At 42.1% G+C, this 27,168-nt stretch overlaps 1 protein-coding gene across 6 annotated transcripts in view; it reads left to right on the top strand.

Annotated features, from left to right (window-relative positions):
• The window catches only part of NR3C2 (nuclear receptor subfamily 3 group C member 2), a 545,520-nt gene that overhangs the window by 60,494 nt on the left and 457,858 nt on the right, over positions 1-27,168 (top strand). The gene's annotated exons all lie outside the window — the stretch shown is intronic.

Here is a 27,168-nt window from a genome sequence, read left to right as displayed (position 1 = left end):
TTAAATAGTCAATTATATATCAAAAATTAATTTATAGGCCACACTTATCTCAATATTATATTGATTCTTGTTTGTATTGAGTTTTGATTCTTTCTATTGATTCTTGATTAAGAAATACTTTAGGTGCTGCTAGTTGTGTCTGTTTATGAAATTCTCATCAAAACATAGACACCAGTAATATAGACTTGCAAAACCCTGGCCTATATTACCAGCGCCTATGTTAAGCATAATCCATAATTCTCTTAACGGCGCCTATGTGTAATTGGTGCACAGCTAACACCATTACTAGATTCTGGCCAAAAGTGCATGCAGATGTGAGCACCCAGTTTATAGGATTGCCCTTTACATGTCTGCTAGGAGAATGACACGGGGACAAATTTTTCTCCGTCCCCACGGGGGTCTCATTTTCCCGTCCCCGTGAGTTCTTTTCCTTTCCCTGCCCCATTCCTGCAAACTCCATCCTTATCTGCACAAGCCTCAAACAACTTTAATATCATATGTGTTCGAGTTTGTGCAGTTAAAGCTGAGCTTACAAGAATGGAGCAGAGACAGGGACAGTGACAAAACATGCGGGGACAGGATGGGGAAATTGAGTTCCTGTGGGGATGGGGACAAATTTCTCCTTGTGTCCTTCTCTAGTTTCTGCCTTATGCAGTAAATACAGGGCAAATGCTTCTCATGCCCTCATTACTGCACAGTTACTGTGCATTACTGTTTACATATAATTAATTGTAACTGTAAACATTATCAAATGGGTCTCTTTGTGTGTTAGTATTACATTTTTGTGTAACTTAGACCAAGTGTGTTCTTCAATTTTTTATTTTTCAATTCATTTGGTATACCTGGTAGAGTTTAAAAAAAACATCAAAACAAAAGCTAATTGACTTGTAGCTAATTGTACATTATAAGGTAGAATAAACTCATTTTGATATTAGATTCAGCTAAATCAAGTAAGAAAACTAATTTAATGACCTTATAAATATTTTATAGCCAAGAGTGTAATTGCCAGTGTATTAAACTATTTGAATTAAGGATAATTAGATGTTTTGCCAATTATAATGAAACAGGATCTTTTCAGATTAATATAGCTTATTTTTCTTAGCAAGGAGAGCTGCTCCTTTTGCTCTGTGGCAGTCTTTGGTCTAGAGCCAGTGGATTGGAGGATCAACTCCTGGTACTCCCACTTAGTAAATTGAAATGCAACCCAAGCAGACTAAGAAATATCTTAAGAACATAAGAATTGCCATTGTTGGGTCAGACCGGTGGTCCATCCTACCCTGCAGTCCACTCACGTGGCAGCCCTTAGGTCAAAGACCAGGGCTCTAAATGAGTCTAGCCTGAACATTCTAATATGAGCAGGCAAAATTCTTAAGCCGTGTGTAATGACCAAGAACCTAGTGAGGTTTGGCCTATGACACTTTTTTCATACTGTAAGATTGATTCATCAGGATGACTCAGGAGTTATTTGAACATCTCCCGTGCCACGCTTTTACACAATTGCAGAATGTGCCAAATAGCAGTCATGGCACAGTTAATGAGCTTTATTTGTCACTGAAAGATAAGCATGTTTATTTTCCTACGTACTTTTGAGTTTACTATATTCATAGAGATTTTGCTAACGCTCTGTCTTTTCCTGATCTTTGTCAGAGGACTTAATGCTCTTTGATACTGGGCTAGGTGATAGTGTGAAACTAAAGCATCTACTGTACTTTCTTCTAGAATAATCCAGTGTTGAAGGGGATAAATCATATACCAACAAAATATCATCTACATAGATATATGAACTGATTCCTAATTCCTGAATTCGTCTTGCAAGAAGACTCAAAATTATATTAAACAGAATAGGTGAAAGGGCTGAGCCTTGTGGTACCCCACAGTCCAATAATCTATCACTGGATGTTGACCCATCCATAACTACTCTAAAAGTACGATCCCGGAGAAAGGCTGCAAACCAATCCCAAACCACTCCTATTAAACCTATCTCATGGAGCAATCTCAATAGACTTTTAACGTGTGCTAAACCCACGCTATGCGGCTAGAACTAACGCCAGCTCAGTGCTGGCGCTAGCGTCTAGCTCACACGGCAATTATACGTGCACTAAGTGTGCACTAAACCGCTATCGCAGCTTAGTAAAAGGAGCCCTAAATCTAATGTATGTCCCTTTTGATGAGTTGCCACATTAACCCATTGTTTCAATTTTAAATTGGCTAATAAAGATAAGAACAATCTAGTTCTATATTCATTTACCATGTCAATCTGAACATTAAAGTCTCCCACTATTAATAACCTAGAATATTGTACCATTAAATCTGCTATAGTCTGATATATATTATTCCAAGTTTTCACTGGTAATCCTGGGGGGCAGTAAAACACTGCTTCCTTTATTATTTTGTGGTGTAATTCATTTTTTTCGGTTGTTCACATTTTTTTACTGCTGTGACTATATGGAGAGGAGCAGACTTTAGTCTAAGGCTGATAGGTAAATATTTTGTAGTCTTAAGCAGCCAGAATGCTGAAGATTTGTAAAGTTCAGGACTTTGGGCCCTTAGCATTTGATTCCTTCCTTGACTTGGTCAGGAGCTTAAGCGCAGGCTGACAGGCATCGATAATGTTTTTCGGGGTGCTTATGGTGCCAGCTGCTGTTTCACACCCCCCCACCCCCATCCCCATATTTTGGTATTTATCACAACCTGGGAGTGGAGGCTCAGTCCAACTAAGGTCTGACTGGCAGTCCAAAAATTTCAGCGTGACAGCTGACCGGCGGCTTGAGGCAGAAACATCCCTCCAGATTCAGCTGCTCTTTCAGGGAACTGAAACGGGCTGCAGCACCTTTTTCCCAGCATATGGTCTGAATACAGGTTGTGACAGCATATGGAAAAATGGGGGGGAGGTTTTCTGGAAACTTTTTCACTGTTTCTGTAACTAGGACCTTGTTCCCCCTCATCTAAAATCATTTTGTTGTTTTTGGTCAGTCTTGAAGCATTTTAAGCCATTTTTTGGCACCAAAATGCTGCTGTGACAGCCATCTTGGATTTCCCAATTTTTTTTCTAAGTTCTCCAACTTTTTTTTTAATATCTCATTTCACCTCAAAATAAGTAGGGATGGAGTTTCCAGACCCTAATACCCGTATATCATGCCTTATTTGTACTGGATAGGTGGCTGATGGAGCATCTATGTTGGGAGCTTTGGGTGTAGCCCCTCCCAAGACCTCTAGGGCTGGAGAAAGGCAGGGTCCCATCAGGTGGCATGAAGCACCTTCTTGAACCCCAGAACAGCTGCTTTGCACATCGTAAGAGCATAGATGCTATTGGTCAGTATATCTCTGGGCTCTATCCTGGGCTTTTTTCTTCTACACTTCTTCTCTTGGCGCTCTAATTTCCTCCCACACTTGACTTCAGTATAGCAAAGAATATCATCATCATTGTCATTATCATTTGCATTAGAATTAGTGCTATCTAATACATTGTTTGTATCTGCATTTGCATATTCATCTTCATTATTATCATCCTATCCAATTACAGAGAAGGCTTTCTCAAAATTGGAATTGTTCTAACAATTTTTCATCTGATGGCAGACTCTGTTTTGAATATCTTCGAGAACTGATGCAAATGTGTAAGAGCCCTTCAGTCTTAAGGCCAGACAAATAAACTTATTTCTAAAGACTATCAATCCAGTTGACAGTAACCCCAGTGTAAAGTTTTCCATGGGATAACCAGCAGTCTGTTGTGGTAGATATATATGTCTGTTCATTAAGAATTGCAACCAGCTTCAGCTTCATCTCCACTTCAAAGTGACCCAAATCATCACTGTTCCAATTGGCTGGAGACCAGTAAACAATTCAACAATCACAGGCAACTCCACTGTTCTCATAGGCTATAATCATTGCACAGCAAAATTTAAGATGAGATGATACATTATTTGCATGACAAGGTTTGCAGTAACAAAATCCTGTTCCAGGTTTTGCTGTTTCATTTGGTTTATTGAAAAATCATCATTACCTCTTGCTTCTGCTCATACCTTTTGCTTTTAAATGTAAGCATTAGAGGCAATTGAGTAAAATTAGTAAAAAGTAGTGAAATTATTACTTCAGGAGAGAGTGAGACTAGAAGGCCTTGAGCATGCGCAGATGCTCAAAGCCCAGCAAAAGGAAGACAGCAGATCTTTGGGCACCTGTACCGGCACGTCCTGTGCGTTGGTGTCGGTGCCAGATGGGGGTAAGCCAATGTGTTTGGGTGGGTGCGTGGGGGATACCAGATCGTAGCAGGGGGCGACACGGGGGGGATGCCGGATCACGGGGGGATGTGGAGCAGCGCTGGTGGCCTCGGGGGGCAGGGATTAAGGTGGAGCAGCGCTGCTGGCCTCGGGGGGTGGGGGTGGGTAGAAATGTATCAAGCGAGTTTCCCTTAGTTCCTATGGGGAAACTTGCTTTGATATACGAGTACTTTGATTTACGAGCATGCTTCTCAAACGAATTATGCTCATAAACTGGAAGAGTGGGCGAGTAAATGGCAGATGAACTTCAATGTGGGGAAATGCAAGGTCATGCATATAGGAAAGAAGAATCCGATGTTCAGCTACCAAATGGGGGGATTAGTACTAGAGCAGTGGTCTCAAACTCAAACCCTTTGCAGGGCCACATTTTGGGATTTGTAGGTACTTGGAGGGCCTCAGAAAAAATAGCTAATGTAAAACTCTTTATAGTTTATAAATCTTTCCTTTTAGCTAAGTCTTAATAATAATAATGCAATTTATAGCTAAAGAGACATATGATCAAGAAACTGTTTTATTTTACTTCTGTGATTATGATAAACATACCAAGGGCCTCAAAATAGTACCTGGCGGGCCGCATGTGGCCCTCGGGCCGCAAGTTTGAGACCACTTTACTAGAGGGAAGTAACCTTGAAAAAGACTTGGGTGTGCTGGTGGACACAACAATGAAGTCAACGGCACAATGCGCGGCAGCCTCAAAGAGAGCAAACAGAATGTTGAGTATTATTAAGAAGGGTATTACAACCAGAATGAAGGAAGTCATCATGCCGTTGTATCGCGCAATGGTGCGCCCGCATCTGGAATAGAAACATAGAAACATAGAAATTGACGGCAGAAAAGGGCCATAGCCCATCGAGTCTGCCCATACCAGTGACCCACTCCCTGATTCTTACTCTCCTAGAGATCCCACATGAATATCCCATTTCCTCTTGAAATCTAACACGCTGCTGGCCTCAATCACCCGCTGAGGCAGCTCGTTCCAATGATCGACCACCCTTTCGGTGAAGAAGTACTTCCTAGCATCACCCTGAAATTTCCCTCCTCTGATTTTCAGCGAGTGTCCTCTGGTTACCGAGGGCCCCGTAAGACTGAAGATATCATCTTTCACCACTATATGCCCAGTAATATACTTGAAGGTTTCAATCATGTCTCCTCTCTGTCTTCGCTCCTCCAATGAGTACATCCGCAGTTTTTTTAACCTTTCTTCATACGTGAGATCCCTGAGCCCCAAAACCATCCTGGTAGCCATTCGCTGAACCGACTCAATTCTCAACACATCTTTTCGGTAGTGTGGTCTCCAGAATTGAACACAATACTCGAGATGAGGTCTCACCATGGATCTGTACAGTGGCATTATTACTTCAGGTTTTCTGCTGACAAAACCCCTACGGATACAGACCATCATTTGTCTTGCCTTGGATGAAGCCTTCTCTACTTGATTGGCAGCCTTCATATCGTCGCTAATGATCACTCCTAAATCACGTTCCATCGTGGTCCTGGACAAGGTTTCACCATTTAGTGTGTAAGTTCTATGTGGATTTTTTTTGCCTAGATGCATTATTTTACATTTTTTAGCATTGAAGCCTAGCTGCCAAGTTGATGACCACTGCTCGAGCTGTCTTAGGTCCTGCGTCATAAAGTCAGGCACACTGCTTTTGCCAACTATGTTGCATGGTTTGGCATCGTCGGCAAACAGTGATACTTTTCCTCTAATTCCTTGGGTCAAATCTCCTATGAATAAATTGAATAGAATCGGCCCTAAGACGGAGCCCTGAGGTACTCCACTCATCACTGCTGACGTTTTGGAGGGGGTACCGTTTACCATCACCCTTTGAAGCCTACCATCTAGCCAATCCTTTACCCATGTAGTGAATGTATCCCCTAATCCCATTGATTTTAGTTTGTTCAACAGCCTGCGGTGTGGGACGATATCAAAAGCTTTGCTGAAGTCCAAATATATCACGTCAAGGGACTCACCTGCATCCAGATGACCGGTCACCCAATCAAAGAAGTCAATCAGATTAGATTGGCAGGACCTTCCCCTGGTAAATCCGTGTTGATGTGGATCACGTAAACTTTCTTCGTCTAGAATTTTGTCAAGTTCCTGTTTGATCAGTGTTTCCATGAGTTTGCACACTATGGATGTAAGACTCACCGGTCTGTAATTTCCTGTCTGTGTTCTGCATCCCTTTTTGTGGAGTGGAATTACGTTAGCTGTTTTCCAGTCTAGGGGTACTTTTCCCGTGCGCATGGAAAGATTGAAGAGTACGGATAGTGGTTCAGCCAGAACTTCACTCAGCTCTCTGAGTACCCTGGGGTGTAGATTGTCTGGCCCCATGGCTTTGTCAACTTTGAGTCTAGAAAGTTCGTGGTAGACGCTACTAGGTGTAAATTCGTAATCGCGAAACAGGTCATTTTGGCTGTCTCTTATTTGTAGTTGTGGACCATCTCCCGGCGCTTCACAGGTGAATACTGAGCAGAAGTATTCGTTTAGCAGTTCTGCCTTGGTAGTATCAGATTCTGCGTAGTTTCCATCTGATTGCCTAAGGCGTTCTATTCCATTTTTGTTTCTCTTCCTGTCGCTAATGTACCTAAAGAAGGATTTGTCCCCTTTTTTAATGTTCCGTGCTAGATCTTCCTCTGTTTGAAGTTTGGCTTCCCTGACTGCCTTTTTGACAGCCTTAGATCTGGCCAGATAGTCTTCTTTTGCCTCCCTTTTCCCAAGATGTTTGTAGTTGATAAATGTTTCTTTTTTCATTTTAATGAGGTCCGAAATTTCCTTGTTGAACCATTGTGGTTTTTTGTTTCTCCGGCGTTTGCTTACTGTTTTTACGTAGCGGCTAGATGCTTCGTTCAGGATGGATTTTAGATTTGACCACATAGTTTCCGGATTGTCAGTTTCTGCATGGTTTTGCAGCTCTTGATGGACAAAGTCTCTCATGTGGTCGAAATCTGCCTCCCTAAAGTTGAGGACCCTCGTTGCTGTGTTTGATTTAGAGAAGCCTTTTCTGAGGTTGAGCCATACCATGTTGTGGTCACTGGAGGCCAGCGTGTCTCCCACTGATACTTCCGAGACACTGTCTCCATTTGTGAGTACCAGGTCCAGTATTGCTTTTTCTCTGGTGGGCTCTAATACCATTTGTTTTAGTTGTGCACCCTTAATGGAGGTTACTATTCTTTTGCTACCGCTCGTAGTTGCTGAGAGGGTGTTCCAGTCAGCATCTGGCATGTTGAAGTCGCCTAACAGTACTGTGTCACCACGCAAAGTGATGTTCTCTATGTCCTCAATCAATTCTTTGTCTTTGTCTTCCTTTTGTCTCGGAGGCCTGTACACCACACCGAGGTAAAGGCATTTTTCGTTCCCTCTGGCAAGGTTTACCCAAAGTGATTCCCCTGTGTATCTAACCTCTGTGATCCTGGTAGTTTTGATATTATCCTTAGTGTATAGTGCTACCCCCCCCCTCCTAATTTGCCCTCTCTGTCCCGACGAAGTAGATTGTAGCCTGGTATAACCATATCCCACCCATGTGAATACTGTGTCCAATATTGGTCGCCATACCTAAAGAAGAACATGGAAATGCTTGAGAGGGTTCAGAGAAGAGCGACAAGAATGATAAAGGGTATGGAAAACCTTTCATACGCAGACAGACTGGAAAGGCTGGGGCTCTTCACCCTAGAGAAGCGGAGACTCAGAGCAGACATGATAGAGACTTACAAGATCATGAAGGGCATAGAGAAGGTGGAAAGGGACAGATTCTTCAGCCTATTGGGAACTACAAGGACAAGGGGGCACTCGGAAAAATTGAAAGGGGACAGGTTTAGAACCAATGCTAGGAAATTCTTCTTCACTCAGAGGGTGGTGGACACCTAGAATGCGCTTCCGGAGGATGTAATAGGACAGAATACATTAAGAGGATTCAAAGAGGGATTGGACAAGTTCCTGAAGGATACGGGCATTGAGGGATATAGATAGAGAAAAGAGATAGGATGATGAAAGGGTATTGAAAGGTTTTAGGCAAAGGATCACTTACAGGTCATGGACCTGATGGGCCGCTGCGTGAGAGGACTGCTGGGCGTGATGGAACCCTAGACTGACCCAGCGGAAGCAACTTCTTATGTTCTTATGTTCCACTGTATTTGGTTTTTGTATGATTTATTTATGAAATAATAAGTTAGCAATAATTATTGAATCTGTGCAATATTGGCAGAATATATCACACAGGTGTTTTTCAGGATTTTTCCCTTTTGAATTGAGGAGATGCTGTGCAGTGCTCCACACATGGGGCTCCTTTTACAAAGGTGCGCTAGGGCCTTAACGCGCGCAATAATGCGCGTTAAATTCCCGAGCGCGCTAGCCACTACCGCCTCCTTTTTAGGAGGCAGTAGATTTTCAGCTACTGCGTGCTATAGCGCGTGGTAATTTTGTGTGTGCGCTAAAAACCCTAGTGCACCTTCGTAAAAGGAGCCCATGGTGTTAGACAAATAGTGAGCATTTATCAGTGTTGAGTTTTTTTCAGTCCTATGATGACATATGCTCCACGAGATTGCCACTAAGTGAAGGAGCTAGATAAGTGTGGTCTGTTTCTCTCCACTTTTTTGTTTTTGTTTTTCTTTATCAGTCTTGTGTGTTAAGTCTAGAGTGATCGTGTGATCCCCTAATAGTCACAGTAGTACGTTACTATATATTTTTTCATATTTATAGTATACCGATAAACATCTGCATCCAGAATATTTAGTGTTAAAATAGTAACAGGCTGTTTGCAGGGAGGACTGGGGGGCTGGGCTGACATCATTGGGACCCCTCATATTTGTGGGGTTGGGGGGGTCACTATCATAGAAAAAAATTCCAAAAGGACCAGAGTAAAAATAACATCAGTCCTAAAACTATAACTATAACCTCTTCTGAAGGGGTTCAAATGCTTGTCAGTTATAGGTATAAAGTGGATGAAAAGACCTCAGCGCACAAAGTGCAATGTTCAATTCAAGCCCAAGCTTGAAGTAGTCAAACAAGCACACCTTAATCATAGGCCAAAAAACTCCACTCTTTAAGCATCTGTATCAAAAGACAGTCATTTGAATCCTACATCAGGAAATTTGGTCAAAAAAAGAAAAACTCTCAACTAAAATTGGTGTGGCGAATAATCATTCAAAAAACGCTATTGAAGCAAAATTGGTCGATAACTGAAGGATCACTGCACGCTTTAGCAAGAGATGGTATTTACAACTGATAATGCAAACACCCAAACAATTTGCAAAGAAGAGCAAAAACCACAAAAAGAAAATATTAAAAAAATATTTCCACAAAAAAAAGAGTACTTAGCTGTCCAACACAATCTTCTTCATCCACCATTTGTCTGTCCTGCTGAGTCTCGATCTTCCAATGGCGCCAGCTCCATGGACAGAAAAGAAACTTCTCCTCTTCAGTTGTAAGTCAAGCAAACACCTCACTGCAGCCAATGAACATTACAAAAATTGCCACACCAATGCAACAAACTCCCAAAAGGAGACCCTGTTTCACAAGAGTGTCTTCAGGGGAGAAAAAATTGAGAGAAAAAATAACGTGACTGCTCACTCTAACTGCACCACGTTAATACACTGTTAAAAAATAACTCTGGCTGATATCAACCACTGACGCTGGCCAATGGGGACAGGCGGATCCCGATCAAAGGAAAGCTTTCCATTCGACCGCCAAATTCAAACCCTTAGGTACATGTCTGCAAAGAATAAATCCTGCGCTGCTCCTTTCTTCTCAACTGCATTCTTATATTGCCCCTCCTTTCATTCTCAGTCAGTGGAGTTTGGATATGAATTTGCTGCCTTTAAGTGTGTGGGCTTGGAGCAGCTGACTGATGGGCTGCCGCATGAGCGGACTGCTGGGCATGATGGACCTCTGGTCTGACCCAGCAGAGGCACTGCTTATGTTCTTAAAAGAGGGGGTGATATAAGAATTTGGTGGTCAAATGGAAAGCTTTTCCCATTGGCCTGTTTCAGTTGTTGACGTCAGCCAGGGTTTTTTTTTTTTTTTTTATAAGAATACAGTTGAGAAGAAAGGAGCAGCACCACCGGCCAAGGAGAGGAGAGGAGCGTGGGAGCCCTGCTCCGCCCCTCCCTCAGTCCAGCGCGAGTCCTCGGGAGCCTGAAAAGTTCTCCCCCACCAAGTGCAGCCTTTTCTCCTGCACCATCGACCAAGGAGAGGAGAGGAGCGTGGGAGCCCTGCTCCGCCCCTCCCTCAGTCCAGCGCGAGTCCTCGGGAGCCTGAAAAGTTCTCCCCCACCAAGTGCAGCCTTTTCTCCTGCACCATCGACCAAGGAGAGGAGAAGAGCGTGGGAGCCCTGCTCCGCCCCTCCCTCAGTCCAGCGGGATCTCCAAGCAGCTCCACTCAGGGGAAGGGCTCCCTGGCTGAAACCTGCAGTTGGCAGTGTTTCCAGAATCCTCTGACCTGACTCCCCCACGGAGCTATTTCTTTCTTTTTTCTTGTTGCAAGCACCTCCGCAGAGCACTAAGCACTCTGGCTCCCTCTAATTACATTCAAATTGCATACTTCTGCATGCTTAACCTGCATATATAATTCATGTATAACTGTTTAGCATACATATATATCTCGTACAAGCTGCATGCTCTCTAACTAACATAACTGCATATACAACTTATTATAACTAGCAACAGTTAATTATTCAATCCTCATCAACTCAACTTGTTTGTTCTCTGGTTCCTTTCTTTTTTCTGTCTCCTAGCTTTCTCCTTCTCTAATTGCTCCTCCAGTTGCCCCAATAATAACAATTCGGCTCCAAGCTCCTGACTTAGCTCTGTCATAATTGACCCCCATCAGATTTTAACTACAACAGTAGGACTTAGCCGCGACTTGATAGCGAGACTCTCCTGAATTCCTCCGATCCAACGCCTCAAACCCCCCTCCTGCCATGCTTCCAACTCTTCAGGCCACCACCTTCCCCACCCCCCCTCCCACCACTTTAAAAACCACCCTCCCGCCCACCCCCACCCTCACCACTTCCCCTACACTCCTTACAACACTACACTTCACCATCCCCATTATTACAGGCCAAGGCAGATACGGTGATCTCTCCCCCCAACCTAAAAAAAGCCGTACCAGAAACCCTGCCAACCTCATCCCCATTCTTCCCTCCCCACAAACCCCTTCCCGCAATACACTCAAACTGGCACCATCAATGCAAGATCAGTTAACAATAAATCCTTCCTCCTACACGACCTCATCTGTGACAAGATTTGGGACGCCCTAATGATCACTGAAACCTGGCTCCAAGACAATGATGGGATAACACTAGGCGAACTATGTCCTCCAGGCTACCAGGCCCTCGCCTGCTCACGTACCTCTGGGAAAGGAGGTGGAGTGACTACCATTGTCAAGACCTCCGCCACACCAAAACTGATAAACTCCATTAATATTCCCTCCCTAGAAGCAATTGCGTTCACCATAGGCCACAAACAAAAAATCGCCCTCATACTCCTCTACAGAACTCCCAACTCCCCAGCAGATACCCTAGAGACCCTCCTCGAATTCATCACCGAGCTATCTATCTCACACAAACACGGGACAATCCTGGGAGATTTCAATTTCCCAGACTACCCCAACACTTCAGGACAAATTGACAACTTCCTCTCCTCCCTCTCCGACCTGGGATTCCACCAAGCTATAACCACCCCCACGCACTCAGCAGGCAACATCTTAGACTTGCTCTTCACCCTCAGAGACCCAACTGCAGAGCCCCAACAAACTTATACCACCACACCTGTCCCATGGTCAGACCACCACCTCATTGAATTCGAACTCCCACTCGAAACTACCCTAACCCCGCGTAAAGATCCTACCCCCCCCCACCCTACGTCAACTCCTTAATTCAGTCAGCCCTCAAGCCATGGCCGCGGGTATTTGCACCCTAAATGAAACCTGCACCCAACATCCCCACTCCATTGACCTGGCAGCCTCCACATGGCACTCCAACATCCAATCCCTCTATAATAGCCTTGTCCAGACAAAAACAACCCAAATAATCACCAACAAAGCACCTGCTCCCTGGTACACTAATGACCTCCGATCCATAAATCGATCACTGAGAAAAGCAGAAAGGATCTGGATCAAACACCCGTGCACAGAAACCAAAGCCCACTGGAATAACATATCCATCACCTACAAAGCAGCCATTCTAGAAGCAAAAAAGACCTACTACTCTCGCCTCCTACAACTAGCCCCTTCTAGATCTAAACAACTGTTCACCTCACAAACCAACTCTTCACTAACGCCCAAAGAAATAGTCACAGCAACCAAACAGAACTCGATAGCGAGACTCTCTCGGACTTCTTCCAGTCCAAAGTACAAACCATCCGAGATAATCTTGACGCCAACACCAAACCCGCTCCTACTCAGCCCCAGCCGATTCCAAATACCCCCTCTTCCGCCGCTCTCTCCCAATTTCATATAGCCACTCATACTGAGGTTCTCGAAACACTGAGAGAACTCAAACCCTCCAACACCATCCTCGACCCCTGCCCGTCCAGCTTCCTGCTGTCCACAGAAGATGCCATGGCAGAATCCATCCTCCCCATCATTAACACCTCTCTAACCACTGGGACTGTTCCCCTCAGCTGGAAGTCAGCTATTATCAAGCCCACTCTCAAAAAACCCACCCTTGATCCTAACGAACCTGGCAACTATCGCCCAGTCTCCAACCTCCCATTTGTCTCCAAACTTCTTGAACGAATTGTGCTCCACCGACTACACCCGTTCATTGAAGAACAAGCTGCTCTATCCCCAGCCCAATCTGGCTTCCGAAAAGGCCACAGCACAGAATCAGTACTCCTTGATATCATTGATGACAGCTGGTCAATACTCGACAAAGGCAGTGATGCCCTACTAGTCCTACTTGACCTCAGCGCTGCCTTTGACACAGTCGACCACCATCTCCTCACATCCAGACTCTACGACCTCGGAATCAAGGACACAGCCCTCCAATGGATCACCTCCTTCATCCATCAAAGGACCCAGACTGTCCTACTAGGGACACATAAATCTAACCCCAAGCCTATCAAATATGGTGTTCCTCAAGGCGCCCTTCTATCCCCCTCCTATTCAACCTCTACATCAGGCCTGTCATCGATATAGCGCAGAAATATAACATTAAAATCCACTCTTATGCAGATGACATCCAGCTGCTCCTCCCTCTAGGCGAGAACCGGTCGTCCCAAATTGCTAACCTCCAACACTGCCTCTCTGACATGAAAACTTGGATGTCAAACAACAAACTTCAACTTAACGCCTCTAAAACCGAACTCTTATGGATCAGAAAAAAAAACACCAAATACCCACGTCCTACACTAGCATGGGACTCCACTCTACTAACGGCAACAGATCAGGTTCGCAGCCTAGGAGTAACCCTAGATGGACACCTATCCCTATCTGCCCACATATCCCAAGTAATCTCCACCTCCTTCTACTACCTTCGTCAACTGAAAAGGATCAAACTCTACATCTCCACACCGGACCTCGCCCAACTCCTCTACGCATATGTCCTCTCCAGAATGGATTATTGTATCTCCCTATTTAATGGACTAACCAAAAATAATCTCAAACGCCTCCAACGGGTCCAAAATGCAGCTATCCGCCTCCTACACAACCTCAACTACCACGATCCCATCTCCCCAGCACTCCGTGCTGAGCACTGGCTCCCAATTAGCAAGCGCTGTGCTTTCAAGGCCCTGGCAATTGCCCACAAGAGAATTTATTCCACCACCCCCTCCTACATAAAATCCAAGCTTCCCATCTACACTCCCACTTGCACCCTCCGCTCAAAATCGGAGATACGCCTATGCACCCCCCCCCGGAAGGTCCCTCCTCACAGAAACTGCCCGCAAACGATCCTACAGCCACTTCATTCCACACCTCTGGAACCAACTCCCCCCTCAACTCAGACAACAGAACTCATTAACATTCCGTAAATTGATAAAGACCCTCCTCTTCAACTAAAGATCACCCTCTGTCTACTCCCCCCCTTAAGCTCCCCTCTCTCCTCTCTCCCCTGCCTATCTTCTCCCTAAATTTCAGTATAGTCCTCTCTTAGTCTTTACACTGACAAACTGTATCTAAACTCATAGAACTGTACTTAAACTAAACTACTTATATTTAAACTCTACTCTTAATTTGCTGTATTCTCCCTTTATTTAAATTACATCACATTCTTGTAAGTCCAAACATTTAAACCTGTTGTACTTCTTATATGTCTAATTACTCTCCATTGTGTATGTTCACTTGTAGACAGTTCTGAGCTACTGGGAGGACGGGATAAAAATCTAAATAAATAAATAAAATAAATAAATAAATAAATAAATTTATTATTTGCATACGTGCAGTTTTTGTTATTTGCCAGTTGTTTGGGTATTTGCATTATCAGTTGTAAATACCATCTCTTGCTAAAGAATGCTTTGGTCTTACGGCATGGTTCTTGAGTGCACAGTGCTAGCACTCAAAGGCTATTCAGATGAAGTGGTGTCCACCCTTTTAAGATGTAGAAAGAAAGTGACTCTTTCCACATATGTGAAAGTCTGGAAGTGTTTCCAAGCTTGGTTCGCTCAGATGAGTGAGGACCCGAACTTGACCCGATATCTAAGGTGCTTGCTTTTCTTTAGGAAGGATTGGAAAAAGGCCTAGCAGTTGGTTCCCTGAAAGTTTAGATTGCAGGGCTCTCATGTTTTGGGCCTAAGGTTAAAAAAAGCACCGTAGCCACAAATCCCAATGTGGCCAGGTTTTAGAAGGACACTTTGCGCCTACATCCTCTGGTATGATAGCCTTTTCCAACGTGGAGTCTTAATATGGTCCTATGGGTGCTAGCTATATCACTCGAGCAAGCTTCACTGATGGATTTTATAGTCAAAATGGTGTTTTTGGTGGTGATTGCTTCAGTTCAATGGGTGTAGAATTGCAGGCCCTTCCTCAGAATTTCAGATTCAGACATAGTACTGTATACAGTACCATGTTTCTTACTGAAAGTAGTATCCAGCTTTCACATTAATCAGGAGGTGTGGTTGCCTGCCTTCACGCCCTCAGGATTGAGGAAGAGTGATAAAGTGCTGAAATTATTGGATGTGCAGATAGTGTTACTGCAGTGTCTCTAGGTTACGAATGAATTTTGACTGTTGGATCATCTCTTTGTACTGGTGGGTATTGCATGTAAATGCCAACCATCCTTGAAACCGACATATCTTGAAACCATATCAAGATGGATTTGTTGACCATTTCTTCAGCCTATCTCGGAAGTGGAAAGTGAGTGCCTATATCTATAAAGGCACACTCCACTAGAAGCATGGCTTCCTCATGGGTGGAATCTTCAGCGGTGTCTCCAGAAGAAATCTGTAGAGCGACTACATGGTCCTCTCTCCATATGTTTACAAAGTTTTACAGGATGGATGTCGCAGTCAGAATTGACTCATTATTCAGTACATCCATACTGTCAGCAGGCTCATCTGTTCCACCCTAGACTCTGGGGACTGCTTTGATGCATCCTGAAGGTTCAGGAATGTGTCTTTCACACTAGAAGGAAAGATTAAGTTTTTACCTTGGTAATCTTTCTAGTAGACAGGCACATTATTCCTGAAGCCCACCCTGTTAGATGTTCATTTACCCGCTTACTGCCTCGACCATGCCGAGAAAGTCGGATGCCTTGTTTCTTTAGTCAGCATTAACAATGATAGAAGATGTGACTGCCACTTTAAAGAATCAGAGCGGTAGCTGACAAATCTCCCTCATTCTTAGTGCAGATTGTACTCCAGTAGGTGACTTGTTTGTTTTCACCTTGTTATATATAGTAAATGGTTAAGTTTGTTTCATCTGTTAGATGTTAATGATATGAGCAGAACAGACATGTTTCTCGGGGATTGTCCCCCATACCCCCTCTCTATTTTGTTTCCTCTTTAGGGTTGACCATCTGCTTTGGTACGAACTGAGGAATTGGAGGACAGCCCGGAGAGATGGGAGGCAGAGCAAAAGAATGCTACCCAAAGGTTCAGGAACAATGGTGTCTGTCTACTAGAAAGAAGATTACTGTGGTAAGAATCTAATCTTTCCATGTATTACTGTATTTTAGGTACAGTTATCAGGTAAATCATAACTGTATATTTTTAGCATAGCTATACTTTCTTTTTAGTCTTCGGAAGAAACAAAGCACAAAATACTCAGGCTTTTCTGACTAGCAACTCTTAAGGTATTCGCAAGAGATTTGGCTGGTCAATATTTATCACAATCCAGGAAAGATAATTTGAAGCATGTAGAGGATGAACTGCTATGTCCTCTAATAACACTCACTACTTTGTATACATTCTCACAAACATTGATTTACTTAAATAGATAAGAACCTTTTATTCAGCACTGTGAGTTCTCAGACAGAAGTAAATCTGAGCCAGGTTGTTATAGCAGTCATGAAGTTCCATTACTTTGCTGTTTGGGAAAAAAAAGAGCTGGAAGAACTGTTTTTCTGTTCTATTGGTTAGAACATCAAGCTGACAACCAGCAAAGCCAGGTTCAAATCCCACTGCTACTCTTTGTGTAGTAGATTGGTGAGGCAAGATTTCTTTTGACTAAATCCATGTTGGCTTTCTCTCATTTAATCCGTGCTCATGTATATGTTCTGTCGTTTTGTTCTTTATAAGTTTCTTCCATTTTGCCCGGCACCAACATCAGACTGTAGAAGTCTGCCCGGCATTCATCTTACTTCTCAACCTCTGAAGCTGCCATCAAAGCTCACTCCAGTATTGTTATTTTTACATGTACTATTGTTTGTGATTTTTTTTACATGCTTTATGATAATATAAAGCATGCTATTGTCCTTTAACATGCATTAAGTGGGCAAAAAGTGCATGTTAGGGCCATTATGCACCTTAATAACTACCCACTCCCTCAAGTCTGGTAACATATCCAACCATCTGATGTCACTGTAAACAGATTTCTAAGGATACATTTTACTGTTCAATAGAACAAAACAGGTATTGTTTTGCTTCTCCACAGCTAGGAGGTGGTGATTTAAAACATTCCATTTTCCCTGATTTACTCCAACTTTTTGACTGATGTTTATAAATCCTGCTGACCATGGGAACTTTATATTGACCTGCTTGGGTAATAACCAGCACTTAATTCAGTCACACCGGTTCAAAGGATAACAGTGGGGCAGCTATTCAAAAACATTTTTTTGTGGGGAGGGGAAAAGTCCATGATCTGACAATGAAATATGATTGTGCAAAAAAATATTGTATGTATTACTAATAATTTCAAATATACCGGCAAGTCTGGTTTGTCATTTGGTCCCTTAGATGTCATGGAATGAAGTCTGAAGGTTCATAGTCCACCCTCTTTTTTTTCTTTTAATTGCATCCATGAAAGGAATATGATGCAGATTAGATTGCTCATCATGGACACATTATTTTCTGGTATTCTCTTTCAAACATTACTAGGTGAGAAACATGATCCTTTTGAACTCTGCAAGACATCTGTGATCAAGATGTATTTTTGCTTTTGCTGACCTATATTTTCTGTGCATATATGTGCAGTGTTGTTCATTTATGTATAAATCTTTTTATTGAAGAAAATACAAAATAAAGTGAAATGCATCCCACCAAACCCCTCCCCCCAACAAAGAAATGAACTGAAATGGAAGGAACGAATGGAACCAGTAGCCAAAAAGATCAGATATTCAAGAGACAACTCCTCACCCTCGGAGTCGAAGTGTCCGAAAAGGCGCGCCAAGTAGTGTTTGCTCGTTTATTTGTGATGTGGAGTTGGCATCAAGCTTGTAATCTTGACTGTGATCGACCTGCAGATTTTGCTAACTTCTTTCACTTCAATTTAGTATGAATTTCGATATAGATTGCTATTTGGTTCAGTTCTGAATGAACCAGTGCTTTCAAACCCAGAATATTTTTTTGTGTAATGTTTTCAACAATGTCAGATTGCATGTTTTATTTGTCTGCATTCATTTACTGCAAAATCAGTCTAAAAACAGTGTTACTCTTGTTCTGTGGACTCATACTACCGTACTCTACTATTTCCCAACACTCTTGTTCCACAGAGGGATAAGATCTGTAACTCATTTTTAACCTGGGAACCATACTGTTAAACTAAACACAAAGGCCCAGAAAAGGTTAAAAAAAAAAATCCCATATGGTCGGAGATTATCTGAAGGGACAACCCCATTATGAATTTATTTATGTATTATTTTATTTATATATTGACTTTTTTTTTTGTTTGTTTTAAGATTCATTAAACACTTTTATGAAGAGATTCAGAGGTGACTTGCTACCTTAAGTCCTCAAATTTTATGTGTGTATTGTTTACCTGTTTAGATCATTGAGATAATACAGGATATAAAACTGATAAATAAAATGTAATATGTTGTCCTTATTTAGCAGTCTGAGAATTAGTAGTAATACCACTAGGGCAGCAATTTTTTAACCTGGACCATAAGAGCAGGAATAAGTGGAGATCACTCCTGTTCTGTCTTAACAGCCAATACTCCAGTAAGGCCAAGAATAGGGATTGGGGAGGTCTGCTGTAGGGGGGGGGCCTTGGGAAGAAGGGGATGATCGGTATGCCCAAAGTGAAGGGGGTCAGGTGGAGGATCTACTTATCAAGAGAGGTGCACCTGGCAGAGATCAGATGGTTTGGGAGAGCAGCTGATAAGGGAGATCAAGGAGGGCATCAGATATCTTGGTGGGGGGGGGAGTTTTGGGGAGATTCAAGGATGTTATAGATCAGTGGTCTCAAACTCAAACCCTTTGCAGGGCCACATTTTGGATTTGTAGGTACTTGGAGGGCCGCAGAAAAAAATAGTTAACCCTTTCAGGACCATAAGGATCGTAGGCCAATTTTTGTGGTTTTGACGACATTTTTATGGTAAAAAGGGCTTGCAGATGCCAAAAAATTGATTTTTTTTGTGAAATATCATTTTTTTTTTTTTTAAAAAATCACACTTCTGGCTTATGGACAGGGTGGCAAGTGAATCTTCTCGTCAATCTGGCAACGATGCTAATGAATGAATGTCGGAACCAGTTTGTTTACATAAAGGCAGTATCCTATGGAATCCGTACATATCAAATTTAGAACTGTAGACTATCCCAATCAAAATTTATAGGATTTTAAAGTTATGGGACAAATATGTCCCTTGGTCCTGAAAGGGCTACTGTCTTATTAAAGAAATGACAATTTTGCATGAGGTACAACTCTTTATAGTTTATAAATCTTTCCTTTTGGCTAAGTCTTAATAATAATATTGCAATTTATAGCTAAAGAGACATATGATCAAGAAACTGTTTTATTTTACTTTTGTGATTATGATAAACATACTGAGGGCCTCAAAATAGTACCTGGCGGGCCGCATGTGGCCCCTGGGCCACGAGTTTGAGACCACTGTTATAGATGGTCAGAAGGGTGATGTTGAGGGGATATGATCTATGGAGGGCTGGACCACTGTGCTGAAACCTACTCCTTAAAGCAGGTTTATGTTGAATCTGTTTTTATTGAAAAATACAGTAAACATTCAACAAACCAGACAATGTTTCATGGTCTTTTTGAACTAAAGTCAATATCCATTCCACCACTCCCTCCCCCCAAAAAAAACCCCCAATGGCAATGCAATGTATAAACTTATAGTGATCAGCTGTGCAAAGTACAGTCAAATCTTATAAGACAGAAATTCAAAGGTGAATCATCTCCCTTTCAAAATCCCCCCCCACACACATATCTACAAAGCTTGCAACAGAGAATAAACACAAGATAACTAATCCCCAACCATATGAAAGCCACATTGCACAGTAGATCAATACCATAGATTCTCCAGAACACAGGAGATTTGGATTCTTATAACCCTCTTGCACTAAATGATCTTCAAACCTTGTTCCTATCCAAACCTTCCCCACCCCTGTAAGCCTTCCCCATCCTCAGAGTCAATTGAGACCCCCCCCCCAATTATTCCTTACTCCATACCTATGTGATTAAGTACTATACTAAGGGCTTTAGGGGGAGTAAACGTTGAATGTAGCTTATCATAACCATGGTTTTAATCCACATGAAAAGGAACCTTGAATAAAAAAGTACAAGGATCCATAAAACAATTTCAGCAAAACAGGTTTCATTTCCCTAAAGGTTGAAGTTAGGCATCTTAGTGTCCAAAGCACAAAACCCACATATCCTACATGGTTGGTAATGTGGTTGGGGCAGCAATGAATACAGGAACTTTAGTCATTATGTTCCAAGTAGAGCAAATTGCCAACCAAAAATGATCTCTAAGCACAGTAACAACACATTAAAAACTTAATTCACTTCTCAGGAGTGGAAGAAAGATTCTCCCATAAAACATTTTCTTGAAGGAAAACCCAGGCTTCATGGATTGAGTTGTAAATTGTAGTATTTCCTTTATTGACAATTCTTAACTTGGCTGGGTAAAGCAATGCAAACCTGATGTTGTCCTTCACCAGCCTTGTGCAGATTAGGGCAAATTCCTTGCACTGTCCAGAGACTTTAGTAGAATAATCTCGAAAATATAACATTTTCTTTCCCCGGAATAACAGCATGTGTCCACTCCTCACTGCATGAAGTATTTCCTCTTTATGTGTATAATTAACAAGATAAAATATAACCACCCGATGCCTTTGATTAATTTCCCTCCTGGGGCCCAGCTGGTGAGCCTGTTCAATACACAGTGGCCCCACAGCCCTCTGTAACTGCAGATTTTGAAAAAAAGCACGATTCCAAAAAGCCACAGAGCTCCACATCTGGAATTGTTTCAGGAGGGTCCATCAACCTTAAATTGTTCTAACGATGTTGGTTTTCAATGTTATCAATTTTTTCCTCTAGGGCAGTTACCTGAGATTTCAATTATTTATTCTCCTGCGTTATGCACTGCACATCTGAATTCCAACTGTACCATTCAATTTGCCCCTGCATGGAGGTCCTGACTTAGGCTCTCCCTGCGATTGTTGATTCCATTCAGTTTGTCCATAATTTGTTGCAATTATCCACTTAGAGGTTACCACCACTGTTGATACTTCGCAGCAATTTCCATGGTCCAAGCCATTCCTGCCAAAGGTGATGATGGACCTATCCGCCATCTTGGCCTCCCCAGCCCCCATGTGATCTTTATCTTTCCCAAGCGATTTGACCAATATCCCAGAGCCTCACCTCAATGCTGCTCCTTGTGACTCTAGGCAAGTCATTTAATCCTCCCTAGCCCCAGGTACATTAGATAGATTGTGAGCCCACTGGGACAGATAGGGAAAATGCTTGAGTATCTGATTGTAGAAATCGCTTAGATAATCTTGATAGGCGGAATATAAAAACCTAATAAATTTGAATGCAATCAGCCAGGAAAATGTACAGCGCTTTCACCTGCTAGCACCAATAAATTTCTAAGAGAAGGTCTACTTAAAAGGTGAGCTTAGAGAGAGTGGGAACCGCCAAGAGTCTAACTGACCACTCAGCACCACAGCATCACTTGACTCTGTGGGGCAAGTATAAATGCTGGCATCTAGATTCATTTTGATCCGTGTGGATTCACCTTTTAAGGGTGTCAGGTCAAAAGCGCGCCGGGACAAAGGCACGCGCAGACAACTGAGCGCAACGCGGAGGCACGCGCCGAAGAAAATGACTGTTTTAAAGGGCTCTGACGGGGGGGTTTTGTTGGGGAACCCCCCCACTTTACTTTATACAGATCGTGCCGCGTTGTGGGGGCGTTGTGGGGGGTTGTAACCCCCCACATTTTACTGAAAACTTCACTTTTTCCCTAAAAAACAGGGAAACAGTTGTTTCCAGTATAATGAGGGTGGTTACAACCCCCCAAACCTCCCCCAACGCCGCCGTGATCTGTATTAAGTAAAGTGGGGGGGGGGGGGGGTTCCCCAACAAAACCCCCCGTCAGAGCCCCTAAAACACTCTTTTTCTTCGGTGCGCGCTTCCATCTTGCGCTCAGTTGTCGGCGCGCGCCTTTGTCTTTGGCGGTTTTGTCTATGAACCCCTTTTAAGATGGGGAATCTATATCAATATGCTGGGCCTGCCCAAACCACTTCTATGATACTACCTGACAAAGTAAATGGAGATAGCATCACTACATGTAAATGGCCCACTTTCTAAAATGGAATTTACATACGTTTGTTAGTCTGCATGGGAATGATTCTAAAACAGAGGCCTTAATGATGCTGGCAAATGCACCTATATTTACTGGCATGCTCAATAAGATATTTGTTAAGTTGCAGCTTCCACATATGACACAATATGCAGAAATGGCAACTTCACAACCTCCACATATTAATATCGGCACCTGTATGAATAATGGTCTGAGTTAAACAAAAATAACAAGAACACGTTAAGTTTGTTGCTTCGGTTAACAATGTAAGCCAAAAAGTTTTTTCTTTTAAATTTAAAGGCAAAAATAATACATAGTTGATTAAGGGCCTTAATCTTTTTAATCCCTCATGTTAAGCCTTGCCCGAAACAAGCACTTTTGTAAAACTTATGAAAAAGCTGATAAGGAGATTAACATCCCCTTCTTTTTCAAAGCCTAGTGGCTGCTGCTGTGTTAACTGCCCCGAAATCCATAGGGCTTTAAAGGGATTCAGGGTTTTTGCCACGTGGCTTTGTAAAAGAGGGGGGGAGGGGGTAAATATGGAAACAGAATATTTGATATGTATAGTAATGTAACCTGATTTATCTTCCATTGTTATTATGTCTACACACTCACTCTGTCATTAAGTCTATACCCTCAATCTGTATTCTCCAATGTCATGTACCCTCCTGGAAATGGCCAGCTCTCTTCGTATGTAATCCGCTTTGAACCGCAAGGCACAAGCGGAATAAAAATCACTAATGTAATGTAATGTAAATGAATTATGTACTCGTAGTTTACTAAGGGGTGCTTTTACTAAACTGCAATAAAAAGCGTCCTTAGTGCACCTTTATATGGGTTTTTGTCTATGCACTAAGGCCATTTTTACCCCAGTAATAAAAATGGCATTTTTCTATTATCTGTAATAATAGCCATGCACTAATGTCGCTGTTAGTGTTAAGTCATTAAATGTGTGCACTTATCACATGCCCAATGGATGGTGGTAAGAGCTCTCACACTATTGCTGCACTAATCAGCATGTGATAATTCATCTATCTGACTGATAAGGGCAGGAGTGCTTACTCATTGCCCCCAGACACGCCCCTTCAAAGAAATTAAAATAATATTTTAGTCTCTTGCTTAGCACACACACACATTTGGCTCTTATGCAGGATGCTGTGCATTCCACAATACACCATTCTAAGTTGCATTAGATGTGCATTAGTGCCTAACCCAGCTTAGTAAAAGGACCCCTTTGGGGCTCATAATCGAAAACTTAAACATGTCTAAAAACCTGCCCAAGTCGGCACTTGGGTGACCTAAAAGACAAACCAAATTTCTGGATGTTTCCAGGGATGTGTTAGGCCTCTGATTGCCGTTGTGCACCCAGAGATAAAAGGGACATATCTGGAGGAGTGGCTAAGATGGTATTTGGGCAGGATGTGGGCCGACCTAGACTTAGTTGTCCTGCAGGGATATTCGAAGGTTTCACGAGACTTCCTGGATAAACCTATACGTTGTGAGTTAGACAATGTAAACGCAGGTATAAGTAATGCGGCAGAGTGAAATCCCCGACGGACAAGGCCAAGCATCCTGTTTAGAGTGCTGCCGGCCTGATGCTGCTTCGGTTGAAGGTAGGGCTCGCTCGCGGTCAGCGGGGAGGGAAGGATGGAGGGTCAGCAGGGGGTTCAGCTGCAGGGGGGGGGAAGAACAGTTGCTGGTGAATCCTGGGACTAGGGCTTATTTTGGGAGTAGGACTTATATAGTAAGACCTACCCCGAAAATGATGCTAAGGCTAATTTTCGGGGAAACATGGTAGTAGGGCTCCATAAAGATGTCTTAAATAGCCTGAGGGGTGAGCTAGTTAACTATAGAGAAGAGGACTCAGGCCCATTAGCCAATCTAACCACTACATTCATGGTGGAAAATGTGAACCCACCAAAAAACCCCAAAACTATACTGTCCTGCTATACATTGTAAGTGCCACCTGCAGCCATAAGGGCTATTGGGGTTCTAGACAGGTGGGTATAGTGGGTTTTGGGGGGCTCAGCATATCCTATAAGGAAGTTCTGGTGAGATGTTTGTGGCACCCTTTTTGTGAAGTTCACAGCAGTGCCCTGTAAGGTTTCCCACTGCTCTGTTACCATGTCTGGGTGGCCAGTCCATCACAATGCTGGCCCTCCCACATCCAAATGGTCTTGTTCTGGGTGTTTGGGACTTGGACAAATTTGTGGTCAAAAATGTGGCATAAAGATAGATGTACTGGACAATCACTGGCCTGGATATCCAGATAGATGATTAAAAAAAAAAAAAAATTCTGGATATATTTTTCAAGAATGGACATTTTACCACTGCCGACTTTGCGTCTACCACCATACATTCGAATCTGACTTGGACGTTTCTTTTGATTATGCCTGCACCCAGGTCGAATCTAATTAAGATGAATTTAAAGCTAAGTATAGAAATTAAGCGTTTATAAAATATATTACTTATCTATACTTCAGTACTTTAAGTAAATTTATAAAAATGAAAAAATAAATTAGAAAATATTAGAAAAAATGAAACTCTAAGGCCGGTGAGGAACATATGACACAATATTCCCCGCCAGATAAAATCAATTTTTCAAGGCAGTGGAGGTGTTTCTGATGCCTTTTCTTTCTCTATCAAGTGTTTAATGGATTAAATAAGGCTGAATTATTAGTATTTTGGACTCGGACACAGAAGCATTGATCTGATAATGCAGCATAAGTTGGTTTTAAATCTTGCAAAAACTGAGCTGTTGCTAGTGGGGAAAGTTGTGGATTCCTCATGGCCTGAGGTAGTTGAAGTGGGTACAGTGAGGATTCCAGTTCAGAGAAAGATAAAGGTTTTGGGTGTATGATTAGATTTGACCTTGTCAACGAGAGCACAAGTGTTGGCTGTAGTAAACTCATCTTTTTTTCAAATGTGACTTAAGTAGATTGAAGCTATGATTTTCGACTTGTGGTTTCATGTATGACATTGCAGAGTCTAGATTACTGCAATGCGTTATACTTGGGTATCATTCCAGTATAGAGCATTGCAGGTGATCCAAAATGCCACTGCACATTTGATTTTTAGTGGCAATAGGTTTGAACTTGTTACTCCGCTTCTACAGCAATTGCCTGCTTGCCTGTGAAGTCACGTATTGTGTATAAAGTGTTGGTGTTGATTTTCCAGGCAATCAATCAGGGCATACTTTGGTACGTATCACAAGTCTTGATTGTGTATCACCTGCGGCAGTCTTTGAGATCTGAATTGGGAATGTACCTTTCAATTAATGGAATGCAGCAAATAAGATTTCACTAAGATCAGGGCCACAACTATTTCAGTGGCAAATGTGAAGCTTTGTAATAATCTATCTGGAAATTGGGAACTATTTGCTCAGGCATTCCAGCTCTTTGTATAAAGGTGAGATCTGCTAGAACTAGACCTCATTGCCTTGTCTCAAAATTTAAAGCTTCCTAGCTTCTTCAGCAGACGCAGGGAGTGGCAGTCAGAGGGGGTAGCGGCGTTGCTTCTTAAATACATGTATATGTATGGTCTATTTTATTTAAATGATTTAGCTGAGGTCTTGAAACCTTGTTTATTTTTCTTTTTTGAACATCTCTTGATTTCTAAAGTTTGTTTGAAAAATGTATTTTTTTTAAAAATTGTAATACTGTAGTAATCCTGTTCCATACACAGCTAAGTATAATTTCAGAATATTTAGCAGTGGATTCCATGCCTTGGAAGAGTATACTCGATTGCAAATATTGGAACAACTGGTCTTCAAGTAGATTTTAAGTCTTGAGCAACTGAATAGAAACGCATGCAGTACAATCCAAGTATTACTGACTTGATAAATATTTGTACATTCTCTGCAACCTACTTTTGAAAACTGTGAATTGTTGTTATCACCTGTCTTGGAATTTTTATAAATTTTGCAAAGATGAACTTCTGCCAGCACCTTCAGACAGAATGTTTACTTCAGCACTTTGGTACTAAAAGTGTAATGTGTTAAGAAGCTAATTTAGCTATCAGAAATTATTAGGTGAAAATGTTGAGGCAATCCGACTGATCTTTGGGTTAAAAAAAATGGGAGCACATAACTCCCTACTACCAAAAACTCCACTGGCTGCCCCTTGAAGCTAGAGTGCTGTTCAAATTTGCTTGTCTCGGTTTCAAATCCATTCTTGGTTCGTTCCCCATTTTAACTTAGATTGTTCATCCAGACCCACACGCAGAGTCCATCTGTTTAACCATCCAACACTAAAAGACCTGCCGTTACAAAACATTCCTGAACAAAACACTTGCTTTCCAAGCAGGTCAGCCTAACTGGCTGAGTAATATTATCACGCACTCCTCATCCTACCTAAATTTCAGAAAATTAGTAAAAACAAACTTGTTTAACCGATTTGAAACCTAAGACCTCTTAAGTCTTATCTCTCCAACACAAATCGAATTGTTCCCCAATTTCTCTTTACCTCCTGCATCCTTCCCACCCCGTATGTTGATGACTTTAAATTGTCCCTATATTCGCTGATTGTCCAGCTCTTCTTTATTGTAAACCTCCTCGAACTACTACGGCTTTGGCGGTATATAAGAATAAAATTATTATTATTATTATTATGTTAGGATAAGACAAAGGTGAGGTTTTTTTTTTTTTTATATTCTTTATTCATTTTTAAAAATTACATTAAGTGTTACATAGATTCAATCACATTAACAATACATATATCACTTACAGACTATCATTTGCACATTACTTAAAATCTTATCACTCC

The sequence above is a fragment of the Geotrypetes seraphini genome, chromosome 1 (genome assembly GCF_902459505.1).
Source record: "Geotrypetes seraphini chromosome 1, aGeoSer1.1, whole genome shotgun sequence".
Lineage (NCBI taxonomy): Eukaryota > Metazoa > Chordata > Amphibia > Gymnophiona > Dermophiidae > Geotrypetes > Geotrypetes seraphini.
Note: the sequence above shows the minus strand (reverse complement) of the source record. Positions and strands in the feature narration are given on the sequence as shown.